Below are 21,475 nucleotides of genomic sequence, written 5' to 3'. Positions count from 1 at the left end.
CTGCTTTTGAAACATTTTCATAAGAATGACAAACGGTTCTTTTTAAATACTTTCGGTCAGTATTAAAGTCAAAATGCAGAATATGCCATCAGTAATTTAGCAGCCTAGCATATAAATCATAAGTAAAAAAACTCAGTACATTTCAGTAAGACATCCAACATATATTCACCTTCTAAGCATGGGAAGAGAGGTCTCAGATCTTTGATAGGGAAATGCATACTCTTACATAGAGCTTTGAACAATGGTGTTTATACGTTTAGTGGGAACACATGATTCATTAGGTTTAAACAAATAGGAAACAGTCTAAAGGAAATATTTCTACATAGAATATATTTGGCGATTCTCCCACCACCAATAAATTATGGTTCAACCTTTCCCACACTCTTGGCTATGCAGTTTAACTGATGTTACCAGAACTAGGACAAGCAAAGTTTGTCCTTAGCTTAGTCAGGAACCTTCTCCAAAAAAGATTTTCTGCTGACGTGTGTGAAACTATTAAAGTTTATTTTAGAAACAGAATCACAATAATATCACGTTACAAATATGATGTTTAAACAAGATGGAAGATGATGTAAACATGGTTCAGTATTAGCAGTAGATATGGTGCGTTGTTTTTTGTTAGCAGAGAATTAGCACTCACACTTTACTCCTCTGATAAGTCCATCACATCGGTTCTCTATTACAGCATATCATGCTGTTCACTTTGCGTCTCCTCAACTTTGTGGTCAAGTCTCTTTTGTTTTCTTCCTCTCATTGCTGACTTCTTCTCATACCCACAAGTCATTCCCTTTGAATATAAAATTCTGTTGCATAACTTTTTAGAAAATAGGCACACATGCAATGCCAATTAAAATGACAGGAAATGGAGTTAATATCAACTTCAAAACTCCGCCACCTACACTACTTAGCCATTGGCCTATTTTTAAAAACCATTACCAATCGATCTGAAAAAGGATCTAAATCTTTCTCAGGCACCTGTCTCTTCTTGAGTGGTTAATTCATGTGTTATGTTTTTAATATTACTAAAATAGCCAATAAGCTGGATATCTTTGCGAGGAATGTAAGCACAGCATTCTCGAGCATTAATGACTTTGCAAAGTCTGCCTACTTTTGCAAGGTGCAAATCCAGCGCAAGACAGTTTTGGATAATCATAGCTCGCATTACAAGCATCTCTGTAGTGTAAGTAGAAATCCTGTCACCTAAGGTGGACAATGTTCTAATCTTTACATCATTCAGCGCTACAATTACAGATGGTATTAGTGCTCTAAAAATATTGATACAGTTCTACTTTTTTACCTCATCTACTATAATTGTCAAGAGGTAGATATATCTTATTAGAATGGTACATTTGAGGGAAAACTAATGCAACATAGCAACTGCCTACACAAATAAGTGGTTATTTTAAATATGCTGATTTACCACATACACAATATATGCCTTTAATGATAGTTTTTACATTAGCAAGAGTCCTTCTGTTTACTAGAGAACTGTGTTCACACTCACTCCATCCTAATTACTCAACTGTCTCATTTCCCTCTGGCTGTCGTGCCATACATAATGTCTGTTCCTATTAACTTCAGTACTCAATTTAGGAGTAGGTACCTTTATGGTCTCCTCATTTTCCCCATAATATGTATAGCATTTGTTTTTTTCTCTTCTCCTTTTTCTTCGTCTACTCTTATCCTTTCATTCAATTAATCTATGAAGATTCTGGCATCTGCATTAATTTTACATATTACATCATGCATGTTATGATCAATAATGCTTTTGTTAGTTAGAGGAGTAAACAATTTCATCAGATACTCACACTGATCCCTTGATTTTAACCCTTTAAAAGCTTGAGACATATGTTTAGCAGTCCACAGATATGGATTTTCTCCATTTACAATAGGTACATTTTCTGATGAATTTTCTAATCCAGAATAAAATAGTTTAATCGAGTTTTGATGATGATAGAGATAAAGACAAACAAAACAAGAAAAAGAGTAATACAAAGAAAGATTACAGTAAGATGCCCCTTCAGCTTCAGAAGCAGGCAGATAAGGAACAAATAAAACAGTTTTCAACTTGCATAACGTTTACATATTCAGATAACATTTGATAATACACATTATACCTGCACACATTCTCATTCTCTGAAAGGTCTGAAATCTTTCTTTCATGAGATGGAAGGTTAGTCACCAAAACAACAGCAACATTACATGGATTAGGGAGGTCATCCCTCCACCCAAGAAAATAATAAACCAACATCCATCCAAACAGCAACTGAAATGGCAACTGCCATATTTAACAGCTATAATTTTGCAGTATGACTGTACCATGTTCAACTTAGATCTATTCATAGAAACCTCTAAAATAGAAAACAATTAGTCCTTTAATGGTTAATCTTTTGTCTCTCCCCTCTCTCCGAAAATATTAGGGTATTTTATTCTGCATCGGCTGGATGCCTTAAGGAGCTATTGACCTTTACCCACTGTTACCCTAACTCTGTAATCAATGTTTTAACCTTTGTCAGTTGTCAATAGTCAAAATATTTACCACTTTTGATTTTTTTTCTCCTTTTTTCAAGGAGGTTAATCTGAATCGGTCAAACAATCATCTGATTCAATTTTGATTTTTACATAATATGTCCAGTCGGGACCACTTTCAATTTCTCTCTCTCTTTGATCATTTTACATCAGTTGATTCCAAGCCAAAGTCATGAATGTCTGTTTGTCTTTGTTCTTCTATATCACTATCTTCCCTAATCATCCCTGGTCTGGTCTTATGATGCAATTGTCTCTTTTTAAGAGTTGTTGTCCTTGGCTAACTTTGCCTTGAAGTGCTTGAGATTCAGATGTAACTATAACACTTTTCATGAAACAGTCAATTTGTTCTGTTTCACTCTCTGCTAGGTTGTTTTGGCAGATTGGATTTGACCTTTCACAAATTCTCACTGCCTCTGCGTATGTGTAATCTTAGACCATTTGTTGGTATCACAGAAGTCACTGTATTGGCAACCTTTGCGTCAATCTCTTGTTCATTCAATGGAGATTGTGGGTTCCCAGTCTGGTCTTCCTCATCCTCTTCTTTAGCCTCAGACATCTTCAATCATGGGTGACTAGGAGACTTGGCATATGTTGACTCTACTTCTTCCTCTTCGTACCTTGTCCTCTTGGTGTGGAACCTGTGTATCCAGTTCGGAAGACGAGCACACTTCCCAGTAGTGTTTGTGAACAATATTACTTGGTAGGGTCCAAGCCATCTCTCTCCCAGGCAGGACATTCAGATGTGTTTCTTGATATGGATCCAATCACTAGGGTTCAAATTGTGCCCTAGAGAGTCATGTACTGTTGGCACCTGATGGGAGATAGAAGGCATCACATCAGACAATCCTTTGCAGAACTCGAGAACCATGTCATTTTTGATATTCAACAGGACCACTGCTGGTACGGAGGGTATATGAATAGCTTTCCCCATCAATAGTTCATGTGGAGACAATCCAGTTCTTTTGCATACGGTACTTTGGATACTCGTGAGGACTAGCGGAAGAATGTCATGCTTGTTAAGTGATGTTGCAGCACAAGGTTTTTCTAACTTAGCTTTAATAGTGCCCTTGAGTCTTTCCACCATTCTGAATGCTTCCTGTCTACAGTTCCTATGGAATCTTTGGTCACTCACTAAAGCTATATATATCAACTGCAGAATCTCACTTTTAAAGTGGGTTCCTTGATCAGATACAAGATGAGCTGACATGCTGAAACATGGTATTAACTCCTGCAAAATTATTTTGTCAACTGTTAGACTGTGACAACTTTGGGTGGGATAAGCCTCAAACCAACGTGAAAATAAACAGACAATCACAAGTATATTACACAGCTGATTACAGTGAGGCAATTCCCAAAAATCTATTTGGAGGCGATTACATGGACTATCAGATTTTCCAATGTGATCCATTTTTACTGCCACTCTCTTGCCCACATTTTACCTTTGACTGATTATATACCTCACACAGCTATTTTCTGCCATCATTCTGAAGGAACGGAAGACAAATACCATCCCTTCTCTTCCTACATGAGTTGGACCATGCATATGTTGCATCATAGGTGGTAAAATGGAATCTGGAAGCACAGCTTTTCCTTTATTGGATACTTAAATGTCACTAACATCTTTTACAAAACCCATTTTTTCCCATTTGTTTTTATTTTTATTTCAGGGGCAGTGTGTTACAGTTTGCTTAATTTATAACAGTGTGTACAGTATTCTTTAACATATTACCACTGTTTCTTCTTCTATGTTTTAACCTTTGTCAGTTGTTACATGGTTAGTCTAAGTGAAAGGTACTGGACTCAAGAGTGCAGAATCAGGCAACTTCATCTGCATTGCGATTGGCACTTGTGACAAAGTCACTTCCTTTCTTGTGTGCAGCACATTTCACAATGGGATTCTGCTTTGGCAACTGTAAAGCGTTCAGTAAATTTGAACAAATATGGTCTCTTTTCAATAGAATTGCCAGCAGAGAATAAAAATACACGTTTTGACCATAATTGAGTGAAGGCATACAAAATTCCAACTCCATTCTGGCTATCTGGCTATGGTGACTCATGAACATTCTGAGGTACAGAAGGCTTTGGGAAGGGCAATTAATCCAGCCACTTGTGCAGAAGCTATTTGGCAGTAGGAAGCTTCCAGTAGTCTGCTTAAAGTACATATAGCATAAGCAGCTCTTGGGAAACCATGTCAATCCCTGAGACTTGATCTAATAAACAGAAAGAGTATGGGAAGAATTTGTAAGATGAACTTTCAATATATCTGGTTTTGATTTTGTGCATAGTTTGGTTACATTGATATAGTCATGATCAAAATAGTTCTCCTTCTCTATCTCCATAGCAGGTAATAGATACATTGGATTTAATGTGTTACATCTCTGGATGGAAACACACTCAGCTGCCAAAATAATTCTCTCATAGTGGGTTAGCTGGCTATTTGTCATGTGCTGCATTCTGGAGTGGGTCATGAGATTTTCAATCAAATGAGGTACCATAGCAATCAAAGGATAACTCATCACGATCACTTCTGGTTGCTGAATGCTACTTCTATTAACTGCTGCAACCTCTTGGAGAGAAAGTTGCGGCCACTAGACTAATAGTTGCTTTAAAAAGGTCAATAGGATGTGTGGTATCATCATTGGCTTGTGTTTGTACAGACAATGCACACTTATCTTGGTAGTGACAAGAAGAGCACACAATCTTTTGTATAGCGTTGCATTCCAAGAGAGGGTGCACTGCAAAGTCCATTTTTAAACTCTGGATAGGCTTCCATGCATTCATCATCCCTTCGTATCGGGTAATTGACATAAGCATGCGTCAGCCTAATCAAAGGATTCGCAGCTAAAGAGAAGTTTAGTATCCAGTATCGGCAGTAACCAACTATCCAAAAAAAATGCCCACTTCTTTATGAGTATTTGGGAATTTTATTTTAACACCTTGGCTGCTAAGGCTTTTCCCCTCCTGTGCTGATTTATGGAGAACCCCATTGTTCATGACAAGGTCAGCTCGTCATTAGCACAGGATCAGTGCACTGCATGACGAGTTGACCTTGTCATGAGCATGGAACAGGTTAAGAACTGTTTCTATACATTCCTGAGACACTCGTCTCACTCATTTTGATAATTGGTGACCCAATTACATGACTTCATCTTAACAATACTGTATCTTCTCAGTTGAAACCTTATGTCCATGCTCTGCTAAGTGATTAGGTATTGCAATAGTGTCATTGTGGCAGTCAGTAGATAATCAATATATTGGATTATGGTCAAACTGCATGAAAATTAGTTTAAAGAAATTTAGTAAGGTAGGAAGGACTCTCTGTATAGCCTTGTGGGGCTCGACATTGCATGAAGGTTTTCTCTTGGAACCGAAACACAAAGAGATACTGACTCTTCTTATGCACGGACCAGTATAGTCCGTTGCATTCCAAGAGAGGGTGCACTGCAAAGTCCATTTTTAAACTCTGGATAGGCTTCCATGCATTCATCATCCATTCGTATCGGGTAATTGACATAAGCATGCGTCAGCCTTATCAAAGACTTCGCAGCTAAAGAGAAGTTTAGTATCCAATATCGGCAGAAACCAACTATCCAGAAAAAAATGGCCACTTCTTTATGAGTAAATGGGAATTTTATTTTAAGAATTGTTTCTATTCATTCCTGAGACACTCGTCTCACTCATTTGATAATTGGTGACCCAAGTACATGACTTCATCTTAACAATACTCTCTGTATAGCCTTGTGGGGCTCGAAATTGCATGAAGGTTTTCTCTTGGAACCGAAACACAAAGAGACACTGACTCTTCTTATGCAACGGACCAGAGAAGAAGGTTTGTCAAAGATCAATGACCAAAATATACTCTGCATCTGAGGAAATTCGGAACAAAATCAAAACAGGGTCTGGTACCACAAGATAGCATTGAACGACACTCTGACTGATCTTTTGGAGGTCTTGTACTTTCCTCCATTTCCTATTTGAATTTGGTATGGCCAATGTAGGGAATATTCTTTTCCCATTCATATTCTCACTAACAGGGGGGATTTCTTCAATGGCTTCTGGGGTCATTTTATGTGGGTGAATCTGAGGAAAAAGAGCACTAGGGCACATGGTAATCTTAAGGGACTTAGTACCTTTAATCAATCCTACTTCCTTTCAAGTGAAATCCTAAACTAATTCCTTAACTGTCTCCCTTAGGTCAATAGGCAAATCTTCAATTGTGGGGTGTAGTGTAGTTCCTATATTCCCAATAGGCTCTGCGCATTGAAATAACGTAAACGATAGTTTAGACGTAGGACTGAGGTCGACTGGGTCTCTACTGAATATGTTAGACTTAATTATGAATGCCAGCTAGCTCAGAGGTCACTAGAAATTTTCTCGAGTAAACAGGGATGAGTTAACTTCCCTGAATAGACAAGAAGGGATTAGCTTCTGACAACTGCATTAACATGACAACTTTGCTCCCTCCAGAATACGAGTATATCTCCGGAGTCGTGTGAAAACAATAGACAGCTATTTCACTCAGTCAATCGTGCATGCTTAGTTTCACCAGAGTGCAGAGAAATAGAGAGACGGGCGTTTTCAATAAAAGTTGTTATTTATTGAGCAGTCCTCTTTCTCGTGCCAGAGAAGTGAATTGCCACAATTGCAATACTTGTTATAAAGTAAAGTGCGTACAGTAAAAGGAGTATTATGAAATAATACTGTAAAAGCATTTATATGGTTTCTGAGCCATATGATACTTAAAATGGCTAAAATATATACATACATAAAATCATTGACTAAAAGTACTCAACTAGTGCTTCTAAGATACGCCTACCCCGGTGTATCTAACCTAAGCCTAGTACGTGGGAAGGAGTAAGTGAGCTGCAGTTTAAGTTAAGTTAGTTTTTGCCAAGAATCTGAATCAAGAATTTTCTAAGGATTTAATCAGCTCCGTACCTTGGTTATAGAATGAAGGAGGTCTTATATCTCTTTCTCAGGACTCAATTTCCCAGCAACCCGCAAGTGTGACTGGAAACACTGGAGCTGGATTTCTCGGCAGGAGAAAAGACAGCGTCTCTCTCAGTGCGTCAATGGGAGGGTCGGCTTCCTTCGGCTCTCGCATCAGCTGGACTCCGGGCAAGTAGATAGCTGCTCTGCTCCAAACCACCGTGTGTTTGCTTAAGGCAACGTTGGTATATTTATACCTGGAAGGTGCCGAGTTTGACGTAAGGTTGGACATAAGACGTCACTAAGAACTTACAGTTCTTTCTGGACTCCAGGAGTTCTTGTTCAAATCAAAACAAAAGCAGGGGGATTTCCCAGGCTGCTGGAGGCTTGGTTTGTTTAAAGAACACGTTGTGCTTTCTAGGAGTCTATGGGAGTAGCCTTGCCGTATTTGGACTGCATTGGCTATGACTAAATATGGATATGATTCTCATGCCTTTATAAGGATGTGTTCTGTTATAACCACATAAACGCATGAATCGGGAATATTTAAATAGGGTCCTAGATACGTTTACAACAGGGGACTGGGTAGAGTCAGACAAAAGACACTAGTGATTGTAATTTAAACTCAGCATTAGCTGCTTGGGTCTTGCTTCCTACACCATCGGCATACAATATATGACACAGTTCATTTTACAAAGAAGATCCCTGCCTAAAAGGTGATCTTTTAGCATACATTGCGACAGCATCTAGATGTGAGTGAACTTAAGGGTGAGTATTATATTTGCAAGACAGTCTCCTGGTGGTGTAAATGATTTGGGCACTGCAATTTCTAGTCGAAAAAGAAAATCACACAGTTTTGATCGTAATCTCTATTCCTATATAATGTCATCAAGGGTTGGAGAGGGATGTGAGCAAATTGCAAGACTCAACTCATTTCTGTTCAAGTGGACATCACAAATCAAGGCTTTCTGTCTCATTATACATTAGTGCTGAAAAGGAGCTGGTATAAAGAGTTGTGATGGAAGTCATAGGTGCATGACTTTACTCTACACTATTGTTACGGAGCATGTCTAAAGTTACACAGAGTGAGTACATTCATTTTGGCAGTGGGCTGTGGAAGTGTGTTTCCCCATCAAGATGCTATCTGATCTTGAAAACTCGATGTAATTGAGCAGTAGCATTGGTGGATGCACATTTATGATTTGCCTAGCATTACTGTTTATGGGATGTGATTGTGCAATGTGTGTAACCTTTTGCTTTTTCCTTCCTGCACTTTCTAAACTGATTCTCTGATCTACTCAGAAGGAGGAGAATGGAAAAATTAAGTGAACTAATTTTGTATATACATTTTGTTAAATAATAGTCTTTGTAAAATTACATAATCATATTACTCAATAACCCTTAATAAGGGAAAAGCTTAGATGGCATTCCACAACTTTATTGGAATATTTGATGATTTTTCACCCATTCATGTGTATATCGTAATGTGAAATTCAAGATTTCTTTTTATGTTTTGTTATATGGCCATTAGGGTCATTCTCGCCATTGCTAAGTTAGTATGCGTTCTGCTGCCATGATGCTGCTTTTGCGCACGTTACTACATTACTTTATTTTGAAAGACTCTGTTTCTGCCTTTCATATGAGAACGGTCTGCTTTCTGCGTTCTCTGCTGTTCCTGGAGTATAGTCTGAACACAATGTGCAAGGTCGATAAACATTGCCCATAATATTTTGTTCTGGTCAGTTCCCATTACCTAGACAAAACATGCTACTCACAGCTGCACTGCTGGAGAGCTTGTGCTTTGATATATTACGGGGTTGCATGTTGTTCACACACCCTTGGAGGGAATCCTTTCCTTGGAGAAGAGCTATGCTGTTCCTATGGTGTAAAGCTACCATCTAGGCCCTAAGGTATGGGGTCTCTGACAAAGCCCAGAGATCTTCCTTTACATAATGAACCTTAAGTTACCAAGGGGAGGGTGGTTAAGCCTTATAGTCCTTTTTCAACTCTCTATATATAATGATATCCCCATTCATATTTCATGGTTTTGTAACAATCCCAACTAGGTTTATGCTTTTTGCTGCTGGTAGTGGCTTGTATACTGCATTATAGAGCACGATAGGTACAATAAACATTTTGAACTATACAGTGACTCTGACAATCCTTATTGTGGACAAGTACGAGTGAGTGAGCGAAAGGGTATGTCTTGCTACCACGATTCTTGAGAGAGTCAGGAGTGTTGTGTTCTGGGTTGTCAAATAATTTGTAGCTTTTTGATTGTGTAGGAAAACGAATGAGACACTATAGCTAGTCCGTTATGGGATTGTGGGTACTAAGATGGTAGTGCATTGTTCTGTGTATGTGCGGAATCCGCTCAACAGGTTGTCAAACATTTCCTGTAGCAAAGCCACCACACAATGCTTTAAAATACCTTCACCTGCTCACATAATTTTTTCTACAATGAACTCATTGAATATATTGTACTTCCATTGAAACACCATCACTTTATAGGGAGATGGATAGCATGGATGCCATGTCTGCAGATTAATGCGCAAAAGCAGGTTAAGAACTATGTGAAAGCAGCTAAAAACATCAATTAATCAGCAATGAGGTTAGACATTAATTGTACAAAACCCTTGCAGGCACTTTCCAACCTTGAAGAGGAAAACAAAGGTCCTTGGAGGTCATAGGATATTACAAAACCCGCGCTGTTTACAATTCTCTATCCAATTCTTTCTTTAAATGAATGTACTGCACAAAACATATTAATTAGAGCATCTGCACAGTTTCAATGTATTCACTTTTAGTATGCTCATTGTCTGCCAATTGATGAATTTGGCATTTAATCTCATTAGTTTGAAATAACAACTGTCTAATCTCACAATCAAATTCCTCATTATTTTATGTGTAGTATACAGAGTAAAAAGGTCAACAGTTACAGTTATAATTTCGTATTTTTTAGTAGTGCCAATTAATATGTTTTTTTTCATTCTTCCAGAATGGCATTGTTTTTACATGTTGGTCACAAAACAACTATGTTAGAACAAATTAGCTTAGTTATGTGCTTGGTATAGAGGAATATATACATGATTTTTCTAAGGCATTGCTTTCTTCATGGCCATTGCTAATGATATTCCTAAGAAAAAGAAAAGTACCATATCTCAGTCTGCTCCCAACAAGAAAAATAGCACTGTGGTTGGAGACACCCACAATCCATGAGGAACCCAACAGTGACCTGGCTGAACTGACGTTCTACAATCCATTTTAAGTGCCTGCAAGGAATTTTTTATTCTTAGTACAGTAGTGGCGCCTCGCTTGCTGGTACACAATCAAAATCTAGTGCATGGTGTCAAAAATCTTCATATCACTGATAGATCCACAACACTTAAAATTCAGAGCCAAAATAGGGTGCTGTAGCTGGTCTAGGGAAGGTATCACTATATAGCCTGCTTAGTGCTGGAATTGTTGAAGGCATTCAATACCGTTGATTTGGCATACATGTTTAACACTCTGTCAAAACTGGACATTGCAGGGCAGCAGCAACAACAGATATGTCCTTTTCATAGCAAACCAGCTTCCCAAGTCAACGTTTTTTTTTAAAACTTGTCACCCTCTTTCAGATTGTGCTTGGGGAATCATCAGGGTTGTCCCCTTTCCCTACTGCTCTTTGCGGTGTCAATGTAGCTGCAATCCTACCATATTTGTCTGGGGTGGTAAGCATGGGGAGGTCCACTAGGTGATGAGGTATATGTAGTATTCATTGATGCGGATGAAATGCTGCTCTATATCCAGTCTCTCTACAGGGGTATTCTAGGATTTCTGTGAGACTATCAGATTTTCAGAGTGTGTTGAGTTTGTGTGTTAACTGGGCCAAGTGTTGTGCTTTCCCCTCTGTGTGGAGTATCCTCCACAAGAGGTGAAGGCGGGAGAGCGGAGGGTAATGCATGAGCATCATGTATTTTTGTACTTAGTGATCTGTAACTGTCATGTTGCAAACAATCTAATTGTGTAAATCTGAGCAGGGCCATTACCTCCTTACGTCCACATTTGGATTTTTTTAGCACTCTACCAGAACAAGCCTAGGATGTCTTTCTCTTGCCAAAATGGTAATGCTCCCCTTCATCTTGTTGTTTTCCCATCACCTAGCGGTGGATAAGCCTCATGCGAACTCCAGGGAGTTGGACACCATGGTGTGAGAGCTGATCTGCAATGGTGACAGGATCAGTGTGGCTCTGTACAGTCTGCATCTGCCTGTGTGAAGGCTGTCCAAGGTTGTGCATTGTTTGTGGGGTGTTATGTGTCAGCCCTGCTGCATTAGCCGGGAGGCTGGGCGGCAGTTAAAAGAAATGGGAATGTTCCCAACATGCAGGGAAAATGAGTTAATGGGATCAATGTTGCTCTCTGGAGAGCAGGTCCCCTGTGGAGCTGACAGCCTGGTGAAAGTGGCTTATTTGAGCTATAAGGACCTGAGGCCACTGAGGGACATGATCCCGTACTTTCGGCCAATTATTCTGCATGTCCTAGCACTTTTCCATAGAAGCACTGTTTGGAAGGACTGACAGCATGGAGACTCAAGAATTGAGCTCAGTGGGGACCTCTTCAGGGCCCGGGTGCAAATTACTTTTTGCCAGTTGCATGAAGATCCTGACATTCCAGGGGTCTATTTCTTGCCACATGACACACTGATAGCTGAGATGGGACACATGTGGAGAGTCACAGACACTCAATCAGCACATCGCCTCCTAACCCATGCCCTGCACATCATGGGTGGAGTTCCGAGACTGCTGACCTTATTTGTTGATGTGTTTGAACACATGAAGAATGACACACTGTCACCTGCTCACTGACTATGTTACACTGATATATTATGAGCCCACATGGGCGAGGAGTCGGAATACACTAGGTGCTACCGATGTACAGTATCTTGTGATGCCAAACTCCAGTCCATTCAATTGGTCATCTGGCACAGGGCATGTCTCAGCTCAGCTGTTGGACCCAGAAAGTTTGAGTCCTGCCCTTTGTGCAAATGATGTAATATACCTAATTTGGATTTGATACATACGTTCTGGGCATGGCTGTATGCAGCGAACCTGTGGTCCGGAGTTACAGATGTACTTGGTCCGGTGAGGGGTTGGTTCAACCGCCTTCCATTGGAGGGAATGCAGAGAGGGATATTCAAGCAGATGATTTTTTAAAGGTATCCAATGAAAGGATGGATTTGTAAATTCTCATCACACGCTAGGCTATTTGAATGCATTGTTAGGCCACTGCCGTCCCATCATTGTAACACTGGGAGAAGCAACTTTCTAATGGTGTAGGGCTGAAGCCACTGTGCAGTGAGTGAGTCATGTGCCAACCCAGGATTGGAATAGTTAATCTGTAGGACAACTTGTCACAAGATTTACAGGATGCACTTGAGGAGCCACTGGATGGTTGAAGGACTTTGAAGGGTCGAGGTCACAGACACGTGGTCCTTGACCTACCAGAGGTGTTCCAGACATGGCTAGATGTGTCAGCTGCTCTGTCATGTGAGGCCGACTAGCTGCCTGAGATTTCCTCCTTCATTCACATGTAAGGGTGTCTCTTAGAATTCACATGTGCTACAATGTCAACTGTTGACAATGGCTATTGCACTAGAGTCCATGGTCGGTCTCACCCCCATGTGTGGACTGTGAGGTATGTGGGATGCTGACCTTCTAAATGCCCATGATCCATCTATGCTCTTCTATCTTGTTATGGTTATTGTGTTATTGTGTTGTTTAATATTGTACCATATGCTCCTGTTGTGGTATGCTTGACTCAATGATGAATTTTTGTTATGCCCATCTGACCACAGGATATGATAATGAGCTGATAGTAAGGCATTTGTTTGGATGTTGAAATGTCTTGTGACTCGTGTGCAGGTACATACATTGCGGCATGTGCCAGAAATTGCAATTACCTGTCTCTTTCTTTTGTATGTTTTGAGATGTGTGTCTTCCTTCCCCAAGGTTTTGGATCATGAACCATTCTTAATGTACCTGCAGATTTGAAGCCTGCTCCATGTGGACTCATCACTTTAGGCCTTTCTGAGTGCAGTAAGCCCAATTAGGACATTTTGATACCACGTCTTGACTGTAAAGGTAAGTATCCTAGCTCATGCCCCACAGGCTGGCCTCAGTGAGCAGTGGAGGAGGAACGGCACGGCCACCTGGCTGGGCAAAACATATGGGGCCCAAAGATAGTTTTGTCCCAATGTATTTGAGTGTGGTGTACTTGCAAGCAGACCTGGGTGCATGCTAGGGATTGTATATAAGGGATTCATCTGTCTCTGGATCTGGGCTGGATGCTTCACATGTTGTTATTCCTGACACATCCAATACCCCATGCTGGTTGTCACTCCCTAGGATGACCTGGCTACCAGCCTTGTGGTGAGGCTGAGATAATGGAGAGCACAGGCTTTGGTGGATGCCTGCTTGGACACTGCTATACTCATCAAGACACAGGATGTGGGACTGCATGATTGGGCTGATGGGATAGTGGCAGGCCAGGTTGGACTGTATTAGTCAATTTTGTGTTTATAGCCATGTTTTGATCTGCCAGCAATTGGTGCATCAGGTTAAGTGAGGTGTGAGATTGTAATCGAGCTACGCCTAGCTTTTCCATCTGATTGGGTTGATGTATTGTATTGCTACTTGATAGATCAGCCATATATCTTGACGTCATTTTCTTGTGGGGTATATTCATGCTGTTGGCTAATTTCAAGCTATACAGACTAGATAAGGTGCTTCTTGCTATAATGTCAAGGTGATTATGGTAAAGGATGTCACTTGACTTTTTATCACATGAGATCTTGGGGTACTTTTATGCGTTTCAGATATTCAGGTTCTGCCTGGGGAAATGATGAATGTAGGTGCAGCCCTGTGCATATGTTTCTGTGGACATTCTTTTTATGAATGAATTGATTTTATGTTGCCCTGTAATGTTTTGTTGTGTGTTGTGGTGTACTCATCCATTCATTTTGGTATACATACATATATGTAGGTATTGTGCATTCCTGTTCAAATGTACAATTTGTGTTTCTCCCAGTAATTTCTGGTCATACTGTCGAAACTTGATGATGACATTCCCCCATTTGCCAAGCCCGACTTGCAATGGAACACTTTCCACTCTATTGACTTTCGCTGGGTAGTTACATTAATCTGTAGGGGTTGGTGTCTTACTTACCGGCAGCGGTGGCGACGACCATGTCGGTTTGGGTTGTAATATTAAACGTAGATGTATAGTAGAGGGATGACATGCACAATGGACTCCTTGGTGCACAGCAAAGGTCGCAGGAAGCATGTTGTGGCAAGATTCAGAATTGAAATGCTCCCCTTCCGCCGGCTCTGACAAGTCGGTTAGCCCGACAGATTTGGTGCGTAGGAAATATGCATTGCAATGGGGCGGATGATTCCGGGGTCAGAAGTCTGTCCGAACGGCTCTATTTAGTGTTTTCAATAGCTTCACAGTTGGAATTTCCAGTCAGAGTTGGAGAAACCAAGTTGGAAGGTAAGCAATGGGTTTTGGGCATCATAATGCAGCAGTCGGAGCAACTGCATCTGAAGCGTTTTTCGTAGGGCAGACCGCCCCCGGCAGGACCTCAGAGGCCTTTCCGACGGCCATCGTAATCAGCCCCTTGGTCTCATGCAGAGGGATTTCCCATGGTCTGTGGCTGATAGCTGAATGTTGATTTGGATTATCTATATTTAAGCAGCTTCTCTTATTAAATGGAGCATGAAGAGGAAAAATGACTGTTAATGAGTCAGATTTTCAATCTCCAAGCCTTAAAATAGGGACAGGAACTAAGTAGAGAGGCTCACTCTCCTCACTATTTACCCTGTCATAATCCACCTGGGACAATATTTGCTAACTTTGGACACCAGTTAAGGATCCTAAATGGTTCATAAATATATTATTCCAAATAATAGTCACCCTAAAATAAAGATGGCCTGATCTAGGATGTTGCCTGTTAATGCCTCATTCTGGGTGCCTCCGTAATGGGACAGATGGTTTCCCTTTATACTGAAGTTATTGACACCAGGGGTACCATTATGTCCATGAGCTGTGAAACTAGTGGCGATTACTGAGAGATTCAGAAACTCTAGTCATGGGCCCATGGTTATTTCTCATTTCCAACTAATACTCCACCTGGAGACTCCACTTGCTTCTACTGTACCATAGGGACTTGTAGTTCCAAAGGGTTGTCTGTTACCAGCCCCATCAGAAGTATCAGAAGTAAGAAGGCACTAATAAAGAGGAATTTCACATTTCAGGAAACCAGTCTTTGAGTGTAATTCTTTCAGATTTGAAATACATTCAATGAGACAGGAGTTGGCCTAACGGCTGTGCTTAACAAAAATGAATGTGTCCTTCATGTAACGCAACTGGTGCTATGTAACGTGTTCTGATACCGGATACCTTGGAGTCAAGTTTGCGCTATATAAAACTTAAAAAAAATTATAACTTGTTAGAGTCTAATTACAATAAATTGCTATGTAATAAGAACGATACCCACAAAAATAGATATAGGTTAGTGCCTTGTTTAAAAGTACATTTTCTAGAACATGCCTTGCAAAATAAGCTAGTTTCTAAGCTTCATTTGTGTTTATAAGTTACTGAGAATTACATGGTATAAAATAATATGACTGAAAATTAAAGCAAGATGACCATTGCTATATAAAATATCATAGTTCTGGGCAGCAGTTCTTAAAAAGGTCAAAGTTTTTTCTCTGCTCTAATTTGAGCAAAGTGGTGTACTGGTTATATTGAAATGTATGAGTCCATAATGCACCAATGAAAAGTTTTATTGTGTTTTGCAACTAAAAAATTATTTCATCTAAAGAAAAAAAAAGACTATCAATTTTACCATTAAACCTGGATACAAACAACTAATAAACTACAGAGAGATCAAGGATATGGAGTTTGGCATTGAGACAGCATTGAAAGTATTTGTTCAGAAACCACTTCAGGTATCTATCATTTATTGTATAAACCATGTTATTAGGTTAAGGTAGAATTTTACTGCGGTTGTCTGTGGTTCATAATTTGAGGATGAGAAGGAAATATAAAGATGAAATAATGGAGCTGAGGGACAGATGTGTCAAGATACTGGTCATAAAACTGGTCATCATTTGCAGCCAGTCTTTTTGCAACCAGTGTCTAATTTCCTGAATTAACCTATGTACCAATAAATCAGTTTTCAAAATTCAGAACCAGAGTGTAATGCAGTCTAACCTTCTAATGAATATGCAGTAGGCAGGTTGCACATTACGACTTCCTCCAGTTTGTCACAATCACAGGGAGGATGGCCTGCAAGAGCGACCAGACTACCATCATTGGTATTGCTTTTTCCTGCAGGAAACATATTTTTTAAAAATAAAAAAATAAAAATATTTTGAAAAGTTACAGTGAGAGTTAGCAGTCTTCCCCTGGACTAATACTTACTCTTTAGAAACGTATACCAATATTAACAAATGGGAAGAGGTACAAAATAGACCCCCTTCATTTTGTGAATAAGTTGCCACCTTAACTTGGAAGTCAGTAACTTATAAATGATTTGCTGCCCGTCAACGTTTTACTAGTCGCAATCCCACAAATTCAGCAAATTGAAAGCTTTGCAACAGCTAATAGGTTTCTTACATCTGGCATATGCTGTATACTTCTGTTTGGATACCCTGTGAAAATAGTTTGGGTTGATACTCATATTATTTTCTGAGGCAGTGCATAAAAGCATCATAAATACTATATACAAGTGCTCCTTAGGATAGCAGAGATATAGGAAATTATGAACATAATTGCTTTGCAAGTACAGAGCCAGTCCCCTTGCATTTAGTACAGCATTTTTCTTGTTTATGCATTAATAAATGAATTTCAAATGTATTGGTTAAGTTAGACAAGAAAGTCAAAATAAATGTTATCCTCTCTGTTGCTAGTCATTCTTGAACACAGTTTGAAAGACATCGCTAAGAATATTAGGATCAATTTAGTTGTAACAATAGGAATTGTAAATATTTACCTTGACATGAATAGCTGAAGGTTTTCACAATTGAGGGGACATGAATAAAAAAACGGCATTAATCCCAAGAACATAGTAATATTTATTTAGACAGTTAAAGAAAAAAATCCCTAGCACTTAAGAGAAATAGCGAAATTGCAACCTAATAAAGTTGTTCTCTTCTTTCTATTTTTTATATTTTACCAGTAAAATAACAAATGACGGAGATTTTAAATTTAAAAAATGGCTGTGTGTCAAACTAAATTTGGGGCAAAGAATTTGGTTCAGCACAACTGACTTTTAGATTTTGGGTTTTGTTCCCTTCTTTAAGTATATGAGACAGGTTTTAGGTTATTTGTAGGGTTTGATGAGGTGGCCATAACTTGGCTGGATGTCATTCAGTCCATTGTCCCTGGTACATGGCCTGATAGCCATTCATATTATTAAATGTATTCTTCGTCATAGTATGAGCAAACATTTAAAAGGGCTACACCTAAGTCCTTAAGTTTTTTTATTAACAACATAATTTCGACAGCATCTCACCTGTTTTTACAGCAATATACTATTTTTTGCATCTCTCACTCTGAGTCCTAGAGAGTGCCCTATTCTGCAAAGATGATGTGTATATGCTGTAAGTTGACCCAGTTTCTACTGGCCTCCTTGACATAACTATTTTGCACTTCTGATTTGTCCCTCCTCTTGTTATCAGCATCTCCATCCCATAGTATTGAGCAAAAGATAATAGGACGGGAAGGACACCCTGGGACGTGACAGTATAGCATTATTTTTTGTGCTCAAAGTATTTTATTCAATTTCTAGTAAAGTATATACAAAAAACCAATATATAAAAGAGCGCCAGAGAAGGTGCATAATAAGTTATATCAATATAATAACTGAGCTATAAAACTATATAGTGTAAGATAACATTATCTACAATTTAATATAATACCTATAGGATAATAATTACAAGTATACAATAAAAAGTATAAGGAAAGAAAAAAGGTGAGTAAATATAACCATTAATACAAATAATCCTTAACATAGCACCTAAATGTAACTAAGGGCCAGATGTAGGTAAATCTATTTTACCGACTCATAAATACCGAATTTTACCGATTCGGTATTTAAGAATCGGTAAAATAGAAACAGGGAGATGTAGGTACATCCAGATGTTTTTTTACCGAATCGGTAAAAATCGGTATCATAGATACTTTTTCAGATAAATTATTAATTTGTAAGTCAGCTTAACTTTCCACCAAATTATCTGTTATTAATAGCAAACATTTAGATTTCCTAATCACTACCATTTGGTATGAATGGGCATTACCGATTCGGTATTTACCGAATCGGTAAATACCGAATGTCACAAGGGTGCAGGGGGTGTCACTTTGACACCCTCTGGCACCCCCAAAAGAGGCTCGGGTGCCATGTGGCAGGCATACCTGCCCTAAGGGCAGGTCTGCCTGTCATATGGCATAGGTGTGCATGCACACATGTGCATGCACACCGGAATCGGTATTTTACCATCAAATTGAATTTGATGGTAAAATACCGATTCTGTAAGGCTTGTGGGACTCAGAAGAGTCCCACCTACATCTCAAAATTACTGAATCGGTAAAAATACCGATTCGGTAATTTACAGAATCGGTAAATTTACCGATCGGTAAATTTACCAATTCTGTAATAATTTGCCCCTACATCTCAAATTCATTTTACCGGTCGGTAACGGCCGAATTCGGCCATTACCGACCGGTAAAAGCCTACCTACATCTGGCCCCTAGATACTTATTCATAAAACCTACTAACCATTACTAGTAGAACCTATTAATAGATATAACACAATGTAATGATCAATTGGTATCCAGATAAATTGAGATTTATTAGCATTGTGGGCTATGTCTGATAAAGCCAAATTAGCTCCTCTTCTGGTAAAAAGTATCCAATCCCACTTGATAGTAATGAGGCATTTTTCCAAATGGTAGTGATTAGGAAATCTAAATGTTTGCTATTAATAACAGATAATTTGGTGGAAAGTTAAGCTGACTTACAAATTAATAATTTATCTGAAAAAGTATCTATGATATTTAATATTTTAGTAACAATTTTCCAAACCTTGTTCCGAAATGTACTAATAATATTACACTCAAAGAACAATCCCAACAAGTGGTGAATCCAAAAGTTTTGCTTGCACTAAATAGCCTTAACGGGGTCCATAGACAATTGATTTATATAAAGGAATTAGGTGCATATTTACAAGGGAAGTGGCTGAGTGATGCGTTATCCTTCCTAGCTTAATACCTCAGTCCACCACTTCATAAACACAGGGCTGCACCATATTTACATGAATATGATTGTTTATGTGTAGGAAAAGGGACACAATGCAGCATACACAAAAACAGAAAAAAACAAGGAGAAATAGAAATTGTTTCCTTATTGCACCAGGGTAAGACCAAGTTTTCACTGGTATTAATTCTGGCACTGCCTCCTATTTACACCTCCCTTGTAAATAGGAGGCAGCATCAGAATCAATAGGTGTTGCAGTGGAATGCCTACAGCAACACCCATTGTTCCCTGCTTTCATGCTAAGCATAACGTTAAAGGGGGCCTTATTTACAAGCCAGCGTTAAGCCACGTTAAGTGGCTAACGCTGCCTTGTAGACAAGGTGACGCCCCTATCACCACACGAACATCGTAAAAAGTGATATTCCAGTGGTGAAAGGGGTTTGTAAATATGCCCCTTAGTTTGGTATAAAAAAAATAGGCAGCCATCCAGAGATAACATTCAACCAAATGTTTCTCCAAATATCTGGAGATAACAACATATCTAGTTTGGTTTTCCAACAGGAGGAGAGAAAGGTAATATTATCTCCTGCACAAGCATTCTTTTTGTTTTTTATAAAACAATGATACAGCGTGGGATGATGAATTGTTGGAATATACAATTTTAAATCAGAGGCAGCATTATGAGGACAATTATTTGGTAATGTAATCAAGGATTGAGTTTTTTTAGATTTAATATTTATAAATATCTGATGACTGCAACTTAAATCATTGTTAATATTCATATTAAAAAGGGATTACTGTGATAAATGTCTTTAAAATATAAAATACCAGCTTTTATCCAGGATTGCTAAAATGTTGAGTGCTGAGAGAGCTTGAATTTAGGATTATATCATAACAATACATTTACTGAATGTGACAAAGGAAATTGGAAAATCAGATCCAAATCTTGTAATATTAATTTAGCAGACTTCAGTATTACTGATCTTTTTAGCAAAACAGAAGAGTTAGCCATGGCAAGCAACACAGGCAAAGAAATGGTGATATAAAACTTTGTTCAATTTAAAGCAACAAAGGTGAGTTAGTAAACTCTGCATGCTGGAACCATAAGGTACCCTGTTTTCAAATAAAAGCTATATAATAATTAAGAAAATCTGGTAAACCAAAACAACCATTGCAATTAGCCAATACATTTATTTATGACTCAAACAAGGAGATTAATTATTCCAAATACATTTTTGAAAGAAGTTTGCCCACATTTTTTATAAATCTTAAGTGGAAGTTAAACAGGTATCATAGAAACAAGTTAGAACATTTTTGGAGCAATAGCCATTCTGATGGGATCAGTTTTCTCCCACCAATACTGACCATTTTAGAATACTAATATCTTTAAATTGACTTTTTTGCTAAATAATTTATTTGTTTGGGGGTACATCAGGAATGAAGTACAATGAAGATGTAAAGAAAAATTTCAGTTTTATTCATATTCAGTGTATATCCTGAAATCCGCAGGTATGTTTTGATTACATTTAGGGCCTGATTCTGATATCAAGTACGATGTCTCTGTGTGTGACTAGAGACACGGCTCACTCAGAGTCCTATTGCAGTCAATGGGAGCCTGTGTTCAGACCGCGAACACGGGACTCCATTGCAAAAAGGGGAGGATATGAACATGTGTACCCCCCAGTGACCAATTGTTAATGCCCAGGTTGAAGAGGGGCC

Source organism: Lissotriton helveticus, chromosome 8 (assembly GCF_964261635.1).
Source record: "Lissotriton helveticus chromosome 8, aLisHel1.1, whole genome shotgun sequence".
In the NCBI taxonomy this organism is placed as follows: Eukaryota; Metazoa; Chordata; class Amphibia; order Caudata; family Salamandridae; genus Lissotriton; species Lissotriton helveticus.
This window is presented reverse-complemented; position numbering follows the sequence as displayed.